The sequence below is a fragment of the Pinus tabuliformis genome, chromosome 3_1 (assembly GCF_031772625.1).
Source record: "Pinus tabuliformis cultivar Carrire ecotype Pingquan chromosome 3_1, CPIR1, whole genome shotgun sequence".
In the NCBI taxonomy this organism is placed as follows: domain Eukaryota; kingdom Viridiplantae; phylum Streptophyta; class Pinopsida; order Pinales; family Pinaceae; genus Pinus; species Pinus tabuliformis.
In genome coordinates this window covers 66,768,196-66,778,663 of record NC_142301.1, presented here as the reverse complement: position 1 = coordinate 66,778,663, position 10,468 = coordinate 66,768,196, and the positions used below count along the sequence as shown (strand labels likewise).

The window sequence follows — 10,468 nt, the reverse complement described above, 5'->3', positions numbered from 1 at the left end:
ATAAGGTAAGACAAAATCTTTCCTTAAGAAAAATCGCATAAAAAAAAGGATAACATGATACCTCCTTACAAGTCGAATTCTAAGATTGCGAGATCGTGATGCGAAATTACACATTAAGAAAACATTTATCGCATCGCATGTCTAAAAAAATCACTTACGCTGAAAAACTTTAAAGTGCCGATATGTGATGGTGCATATCGCAAATCGCATATCACAGAAAACAGATTAACAAATGATTGACATATATTGTGCTCCAGCGATTTGTGATATAGCAATGTTGTGATTTTACGATATAGCGAGCTAGCAACCTTGCGATGTTGCGATTCTGCGATGTTGTGATCTATGATATTGCGAGGCAAATCGCAAAATCGCTTCATCGCAAATCTTTTAGGCTCGTTGTTCAAAAAAGTATTTTCCATAAATCGAGACCTGGTTATGTGCTTTAATACTAATTAATGAGTTAGTTGCCAGTTGTTAATGAAATATGGTTTTGTTCTTATCAAAGATCCATTTCACGTAAGGTGGTATATTTTATATGTCTTCGGTATTTAAAACTTTCCCGTCACCTTTCCTTATCATTATTCTCACTTCACTTGAAAATTGTAGGAACAGAGAACAGAGAAATATACAAAGCAATACGCAGGATATTATGGGAAAGAAAGGCAAAGCCCCGATCTCTGAAGAGAAAGAAATGGCGCCCTTGTATACAGACACCGCCTATAACAGAGATGCTAGTATTGCTACATGGGAAGGCATGTATAGTCTACTTGAGGAAGAGAATCCTAAAGTGATGGAGGTTGCGGCTACTACTGGTTCACATGGTTCTTCTGAGGCATCCATTACAGAGCTAGCTTGTTCGTTCTTACATAGGATAGAGGCGAGGCCCAAAATTCTTCCATACACAACATGATTAAATGGATACTGGACAACGCTGATATCAGAAATAGACAATTTAAAACTTAGTGTCAAGAGCTTACAGAATCATTACTTTCACAAAATTTGAGCTTTATATCCGCTAAAAGAAAATGCGCAAAAGGCGAAAAACGCACCAAGGAAGCCCGGATCAAGAAACGGAGGCAGTTTCCGATGCAAAACTTCTTGAAAAGGAAAGATTATAATTTCTCAGTCACCTGTAAGCCCGAAAATTTGTAAAAAGAACGCTAGAGGTTAAATAAAAAGTAAGACTTGAATCCTAAAACCAGTAGTAATTGTCCAAAACATCTTCAACAGGGTATTTATTGAAATTACAACAACTACAAACAGGCTCAAGAGAGAAGGCTCAAGAAAAGGCAGAAACAATCAAAAGATTATCTAAGTTGAATTGGGATTCTTACTGGGTGTATTTGGTAAAGCCACATAATGAGTGTATGACTCTCAAATGCATCATCAATTATGTCGAGAAGATGGTGCCAGCTCTCGCCGATTCTATTTTCACAGCACAGCTAAAATCGAAAGTTGGCCAGCCGACTCTTCTGAAGCAAATGTTGAATGCTTGCGATTTCAAGGATTAGATACAGAAATAGTTAGTTTTTAATTTTAGATTCAGTTTTAATTTTAATTTAGTTTTATTTTTTGCCTAAAAAAAGGACGGTCATTTAAACTGCATCCTACATTTTTTTAATAAGTTATTTTTAGATTTAGTTACTAGTATTTAAACCCTTCTCATGGATTTAGAGAAGGGTCCTGAAATTTGTCAAAAACTTATCCCCAGAACATGACCTTTGTACTCTCTGAGGAGGTTTTGATGAATGAATGGAATAGGATTTATTGATATGTGTATTTAATATCTACTACTGATGTTGCACTTCTGTACTCTTAGTGGATGTTGGATTAAGAAGAGATACATCATTATCGCTTGAAGCTCATGAGTAGAACTAGTTATAAATGGTACTTCTATCTCTTAACTATTTCTACCTTTGTGTTAAAAGTGATATTCATGTTTAGCTATTTATATATTGATCCGTGAATGTCTAAGTTATCATTTAGCACTTTTGTACGGTGATAGCTATTTATTTATGCTTAATGTATGAGTAGCTTATTATGCGATATGCCTTTCACAATTGTTTTGTCTAACTTTTTATACGAAGTGGTTTATCTGTATTGAATTCTTTTCTCACAACAGTTGAATGATCTATATTATCGATTGTTATCTGAAATCATTTTAGATCGCATAACAGAAGGATTACACCCCGGGTTAGTGTAGACTTAGATATTTTTGCTTATTAGAATACAATTTGCATGTTATTAGATTAGAGTTAGAATTAGAGCATCTCATTTAGGAACTTTTAGAAAGGAAATATCAATTCTTCACACACACACACATAAATTGGGAAACTAGTCCCATATCCCCAGTCAGACCCACTATACCAAATGGAAAAGAAGCTGCTAACCAAGGTCTGGACCAGGTGGGTATCACCCTTGTTGCAGACCCGATTTTCGAGGCTTCAACAACTACTTACTATCTATATTGCATTAATCAGAGAATAGAGAAGAAATACAATGCTTTCTCAAGCTAGAGCACACCCTGCAAGTGTATAGTTTAGCCCCCTTCCTAATAGACTAAACTAGCCAACACTTAGCCAATTTCAAGCCTTCCCAATCTCTTATTTCCTTGGGTTGTTCCCTTGGGAAATTGCCCCTATTTTTTAAGAATTTAACACTTTGGAATTGCACAATAACCTTAGGTCATTTTTTGACTGCATGCACCACCTGTACACATTGGAATATACTACAATTGATAGTACACTACATTGGAATCTCCATCTCAACTAGGTAACTCGAAATCTCTGCATGTGACAATTATTTTGGGTTGATTGATCAGTCAACTACTTGATCACTGAGTGTTGTTGAAATTCCACTTCCACAACTTGACCTCCACTAGTTCTTCTAACTATTAGAACAAGTTAAATTGACAATAACTCAAATTAACTGAAATAGATTTCTACAAATTAGCAATCAATCATGTAGAACTGAACTCAAGCTTCCTCAGCTCGAATTAACTGAGTTAACTGAGTGAAAATTTCCATGTTACCTTAGTTAACTACCTCCAAGTATTCTGTTGAAATAAAAATTTGAATTTTAATCTAGTTTGACCAAGGAAAAGTGAAAATTATATTTTTTTATTGCATTTTCAACACCTTACTGCCCATTTTTGAGTAATTTTGTCATTTCATTAGATATAGGAAATTTTGGAGCTAGTTACTCTTCTAGTCATTTTGGTTAATGCTTCAATGCCTTTTGAATTATTGTACAATATCACATGGTGCTCATTCATAAATGCTACCAAGTCTCTTTTGTTTCATGTTTTACATGTTTAAGGGAAGTTTAAACTTTAGTTTTCTATCTTCATTCATTGTTGACCTTTTGTGTCGGTCATCCCTCCATCAGTTATACCTCATGATTTCATCCATTTGCATAATCTCTCAGTCTAGTGGATGATCATTGATGTGGTATACATTAAGGCCCTCCTTAGATGGATCTTCCCCTCAGTTGATATGGGTATTCATGGTAACAAGTTGGAATGTTGAACTACATTTTCTCTACTTGATAAAAGGTGGGAAAATTGGGCTACAACAGATGCCCCATAGTGCATGAGGTCAAAAACGAAACTCATGGCTGGAATGCATTACAACAACATAATAAAAATTTGATCATGGATTCAATATTAAATGACTATATCAAAGTCATACTGATAACCAAGACTGAGTTAGAAGATGATCGTCCTCGAGGTTTGAAAACCCATGCTCTGCATAAAGAGAAACTGAACATGTCCACCAACCATACACTATGAATCTATGACATGAAATGATAATATATGACCTGAAGACATACATAGTGGATCCATGTAAGAAAGTAAAAATCATAGCCATGATCAAAATCCAACGTTGATCTATGTCATAGTATACATTAGCAAGACTATAAACATAGAGAAGGGACATGCCCCACAATATCCCTCAATGTACATAAAATCATACATAACTCCAAATGTATCTTGGGAAGGGTTCCATATAAGAGTTAGATGTGCCTATCTCAAGGTCTTCTACTCAACCTTGATGGTATGAATCTACAACATGTGAATAAATGGGCTAATGTCGAGCATGGTAGAAATCCTCTCCTTACTAATCATTAAGTCACGTCATTAACACATGCGAGGGGACCCACCAATGATGAAAATGGACTGAAAGGTACATAGTACAACCGAAAGAGTGTGAATAAATGTTCTCACATTGAACATTCACATATTTTTCGAATTATGATCCAAAGTGGTAAATACATTCTCAACTAGGTGGAAGCCTACCACTAAGGAGAATATCCATCAAAGGAGATCCTTAATGTATCCCCCATCAATCGACAAGAAATAGATCAAGAGATGATGTAAATGAATGAACTCATGTGGTACAACTTGCATAGGAGACACAAAAGGTCAACAAGGACCAAAGAATAGGTTTATACTTCCCTTAAACATGTAATAACACGACAACAAGGTGACTTGGTAACCTTGACTAATGAGCACCATGTGACATTGCAAAGCAACGCAATAGGCATTGAAGCATGCTCCATAATGAGTGGAAGGGTAACTAACTCCAAAAATACCCATATCCGAGATAATTATTTACATATTATTGTTAATAAGGAGTGCATGGGGAAACCTCTTGATAAGACTCATACAAGTAATACTCAAACTTCTTCGATCCATATTTCCAAAGATTTTAATAAGGTTGGAGATAAAAGTTTGAATGCTTCACACACTAGATGTAGCTCCAAACTTAACCATATCAATTTAGGAAATAGTGATAGAAGTGATAAGCATGAAATAAGCAATGTTCCAAGAAGAAGAATCCTAACAATCCTAGAAAGAAGGCATATTTGACTAGGATACCTCCATTGGTTATAACTTACATTTAAAGTAAAGAACACATGGAGGATAATAGTGTTGTTCCATTAAATCTCAAAACATTTCAAGGTGAATTGGTTACCCTACATAATTGTAACTATGATGTGAAGTAAAATACATTTATGGTTTCCTTGTCAAATCTAAAGGGAGAAAGCATGATATAATAAATGAATGATAAATTTGATACTCTTAGAAAGCACTCATTACCTTTAATAAATAACACATTTAATTCAGTGGAAATTATTCAATAAGTTAGATTTACATTCATTCAAGTTTTATTACACTTCTTATATGAGATAAATCTATATTTAGGGTATGTATAAATATAGATAGCTATGAACTTAATATGTATGTAATTCATATTAATAAATGAGCTAGTTTCCATATAGTGTTGCTTCAATTTAATGTAAAACAATAACACTTTCCAAGGAGAAGAACCTATGTATTTGACCTTATTTTAATTTGAGGTTAGAGCTATGGGTAGGATAATCAGTATAGTGGGATTTTCATATTTAGGTAAAGTGTGAATTTGTAGCAATCTCGATTATTAATACACATTCTACTTATTGACTGCTACTATAAGTTGTTGCCGAAATTAAGCAAGCCATTCATTCAAGTGCATTGTGTCAACAACATAATGTATTAGGGTGCCCCTTTATGTGTATAAGTAAGTTAGGAAAGAGTGTAAACCCTAAACCCTAAACTTGAAAGCATTTAGAGTTGTTAGAAAGCTTGAAGCTACTAGAGATATACTTAATAATTTTGTGGATAACAAACAAATGAAAATAGTGGTTTATAACAAAAGTTAATTGAGTTTGAGAACATAATGAGTCATTAAACATTGAGAAATAAATCTGCATATATACAAGATCCATTTGACCAAGGAGATGCACCTAAGAGAGCATGTAAGGGCCAAGATGCTAAATAATTGATCCTAGTTGTAAGGGAAACTATGGCTCATAGACATAGACATAGACATAGACATAGACATAGACATAGACATATACATATACATATACATATACATATACATATACATATACATATACATATACATATACATATACATATATATTCAAGGGAAATCATCCTCTCTCTCACGAGGAGGGGAAGATTGAGGGTCAATACAACAATATTTTTCACCATCATGTAATTATCATGGAGTTGAACTTAGCTCGCTGAAATAACAACCATTCTTCCCGAACTTGAAGATAACCCCAATTGGCTATATATATATATATATATATATATATATATATATATATATATATAGATATGTACTTGTACTTTTTAATAGTTGACATATTGTTGATAGGTAGGTTGTGTTAGGATGCATGATTATTGCATTGAAGCATATAGAGCATTCTAAAATAAAGAAGGATGATTATTTCAACAATAAATATGTCAAATTGTTTGCAGGAAATTCAAAATATTGACTCTAATTGAAATACCAAAAGCTTACTTTCAATTATATCAAGGATTGCGAGAAATCAAAAGATGTTCAAAATACAAGTTAGGAACACTTAGAGAGTTGGTTAAAGACCATGAAAACATTAAGAAACAAACATCTTACATTTTCTTCAACATAAAAGATGAGAACACATTTGAAGTGTCCTTTAGTAATTGATGACTCTTGATTGATAACTAAGAAAGCCTCAACATTAAGGTACTAGAAACTAAAAATACCTTTGTTGCTAATTTGAAAAGTCCAATAATTTTTCATTAAAACAGATTAGGATTTCAATTAGTAAGTCATGTTTAGTGTTAAATATAATTCTAAAACATGGGACTGGTGACATTAGAGTTAAAGAGAAAACTAGCCTCATAAAAGTTAGGTATTTCCCATTAAAACGGATTAGGATTTCAATTAGTAAGTCATATTTAGTGTTAAATATAATTCTAAAACATGGGATTGGTGACATTGGAGTTATAGAGGAAACTAGCCCCATAAAAGTTAGGTATTTATTAATGATTAGATTGATAGATTCATGCATAATGTGAGAAATTTAGACAACCCTCGGCCACAATCCATGGAGAAATTACCCTAGTTGTATAAATTCGATGTAGGTGAATACATAGGATATTTAGTTTTTCAATATATATTTAAGTATAATTACAAATAAATGGGGTTATGATCATAAAAATTATATAAAAAAAACAATTATATGAATATCAACACAATTTATCAACCAAAAATAAAATAAAATATTAATAAGTAGAAATCAATTTTCATAGTTAAATAAATGACCAAGAGAAATATGTGAGAGGTTTTAATTCCAAAGGCAACTTGTGAAAGTACACAAATACACATAGCTCCATGTTAAAGCACCTTTCATATTGAGAGATCAAGGGTTCAATTTTGTCCACAAACTATGGATCAAGCTTTGTGGTTGTGGTTGAGCCCGCAAGAACTTAAAATTGGTCTCTTGTGATTTGCTAGTGCAAATATAAAAAAAATACACAAATACACATGTTTTCAAATTTTTATAAGTGAACTCCTAGACCACAATTTGCCAATTAAGATGTCTTGTAAAGTTTTTCCAATAATTTTAATAACTATAAATGTCATTTTCAATGATAAAGGAAAAGTTTAACAAACATTTTTCAAATATTTTTGAATATAATATATTTTAAAATAACTTTATAAGTAATTTTTTATAAAAATCTAACATTTGCAAAATAAACTTGGCTATCAACATATAAATAATGATATTAGAGAATGTAATAAAACCATGCTTAGTAAATAGTTACATTTAAAGGAATATGTATTTTAAATTTAATTTTGATTGATAATTTTTGAATTAATTTATTTATTTCATTAGTTAAATAAATTCCAAAAGTATGACAACCAAACTATAAAAAGCATTAAAACAAAATAACCAGATAGATAGTTTGCTGATACATAAATCTAAATTACATTAAACCAATGTACCATTTGGTTCTAAACTAACTATATATCAACACATAGTCAGTCCTAGATAAACCGATAATCTTGCACTGCATTTATTCTTTCCCATACATGCCATGAAATAATAATGTACTTAACCAAAACCAAAAGAAAAGAAACCTGTAATGCCTTTGTGTAAACAAAAAGAAAGTTAAATCATGAACCAAGACATATTTGTGCTTATACTACACTGAAGAAATATTTAACTGAATGTACTGCACTGAAGAAATATGAAGCAAGATATCACATAAATATCTGTAAATACATAACAATAGATACACTTCAATTTAATTAGATACATTTAAATGAATATATACATTAAATTTAATTTTGATTGGTAATTTTTTATTTAATTAATTATTCAATTAACTACTTATTGGGAGATATCTGGACTGGACCATAAAATCATTAAAACAAAGTAACTAAGCAGGTAGTAATTGGTCATACATAAATCAGACTTACAATATACCAGCGTCCATCTTCTATTTATAAGTAAATAGAGTATTTCACTCTAAACTAACTATATATCAACACATAGTCAGTCTTAGATAAACAGATAATCTTCGACTGCATTTATTCTTTCCCATACCTGCCATACAATGACAATGTAATTAACCCAAGCAAAAGAAATTCATGACATATTTAATGCAAAAATCATTAACGATGACATATTTGTGCATATAGTGCAGTAGTGAAGCAAAAGCGGAGCATAAATTTTAGAGAGGAAAACAAAAGGCACTTAGTATAAAAGTTGGTCTACTTAAGTTGCCATTACCTGGTGTTATAAGTTGCTCTACTAGCCGATGCTGACTTTGTTGCCGCTGGCAGCTTTGCCGGTGTTGTTGCTGTTCACCATGTTGTTGTTGCCGCTGTTGATTTTGTTGCCGCTGTTGGTGGTGTTGCCACTGTTGTTGCCGAGGATGGGATTGCCGTCGATCTTGGTGTTGGGGCCGATGACGTTCTTGTCGCCGCTGTTGCACCTGCGGTCGACCTTGTTGTTATCGCCGCAGAAGTTCCGCCCTGCTTGTTGCAAATTGCTCATGTTGTTGGCTTACGGATATTGAAACTGGAACGCCTTCGAAGGCAAAAAGATTCCCACTTCTGCAAAAAAACGCCTTCAGTTCAACTCAATCTGTTAAAGTGAATCAATGCATACCGTGAACATAGAATATGAGCGAATCAATGATATCTCACAGATTAGAAATATACAAGCATACCTGCAACTGGAGTAGGGCAAATTTCGTAAGCAAGAGTTGAGAAATACAATGACATAGGCTGCCTTATATAGAAGCAGGCGAACTCCAAACTCGGATTTGAAAACCATCTACACTCCCAACCAGGGTCAAATTTTGAAGTTCTCATGTATTAAATTTACATGAATGACATGATCAATCATGCAAAGACCACCCTCACGAGGATGACATATTCTGGACGCCCTATTGGGCAGACGAGTTATTCTTTTTGAGAGAAAAAAAAAAGGTTGCACAATTTACTGATGTGACAAAGATTTATTCGCGCAATTGGGCAGAAGAGTTATTCTTTCTCTGCCCAAAAAAAGAATTATTTGCCATCTTTACAGATGTAACGACTCATATTTATTCGCCCAATTGGGCAGGCGCGTTATTCTTTTTTAGCGAAGAACAAATCTTTGCCATAACTACTAGGGTTTCTTCGGGCAATGGGGCAGAGGAGTTATTCTTTTTGGGCGGCAAAAGATAAAAAGATATTTGTTATCATAATAGAAGCAAAATATACCAGCATTTTTAGCTTTTAAAAATAATGTACATACACTTTTGAAGAGACAACTAGTCACTGTACTATTTTTTTCACTGTACTATTCCAGGGGAGTTATTCTTTTTAGAAATCTACGTATTGTAGCCATAACTCCTCTTAGACACTCACAGATTGTGGCTTTGCCAAGCTATTGTCCTTGCAAAATACCATTTTTTAGAATTTGTTTATCAGTGTGCTAAACTCAAAATCTTTCTCAACAAGTTATCATGTCTTCCTTCTCAATAAGCCATGATGTCTAATGATTGTTTCTCAATTATTTTTACTATAACTACATCTCTATTTCCAAAATGTCCATACTTTCTAAAAAATACTTAAAAACAATGAAAATCCTAAATAGCAATATTTATAAGTGGAATAAAAATTCAAATAAAACACCTATTGCCTCATTACCTCCTAAAAGGAGTCGCTACGCTTGAAATTGTCTTTCCTTTCCAAGTTTCCGTCTTCTCAAAGCCTTCTCGCCTTCTCGAGAAGCAATTTTGGTTATTTTTCTCATGGTAGGATATTGTAGATGAAGCTATGTTGGGAATGATGGAATATATATATTTTTTTACTAATCCCCATTAAAAACACACTATGAGAAATATAATTACTATGCTTATATGCATGCATGTTAGTCACTTATTTGGTATATGCATATTTGGATTTATATCTTAAATATATAAAAATAAGTAGTGTTCATTGACTATTTCATTTAAAAAAATAAATTGCAATGGACTTTAACTTTATTTTTGAATGGTGATAATTTTGTCAAAACACTACAAGAGCCATGAAGAAAGCCTATTTGGTTTATAGGGCTCCAAGAACATGCAAATATTGCATGATTGAATCGT

General features: G+C 32.9%; 1 long non-coding RNA gene across 1 annotated transcript; it reads right to left on the bottom strand.

The window, feature by feature from the left end:
* Positions 1-8,249: 8,249 nt before the first annotated feature.
* LOC149185810 (uncharacterized) lies at positions 8,250-9,290 on the bottom strand. Its single transcript, XR_016256092.1, has 3 exons — positions 9,059-9,290; positions 8,617-8,942; positions 8,250-8,430 (listed from the first exon to the last, which is right to left on the bottom strand). It is a non-coding gene; the product is annotated as an uncharacterized LOC149185810 (long non-coding RNA).
* Positions 9,291-10,468: the final 1,178 nt, after the last annotated feature.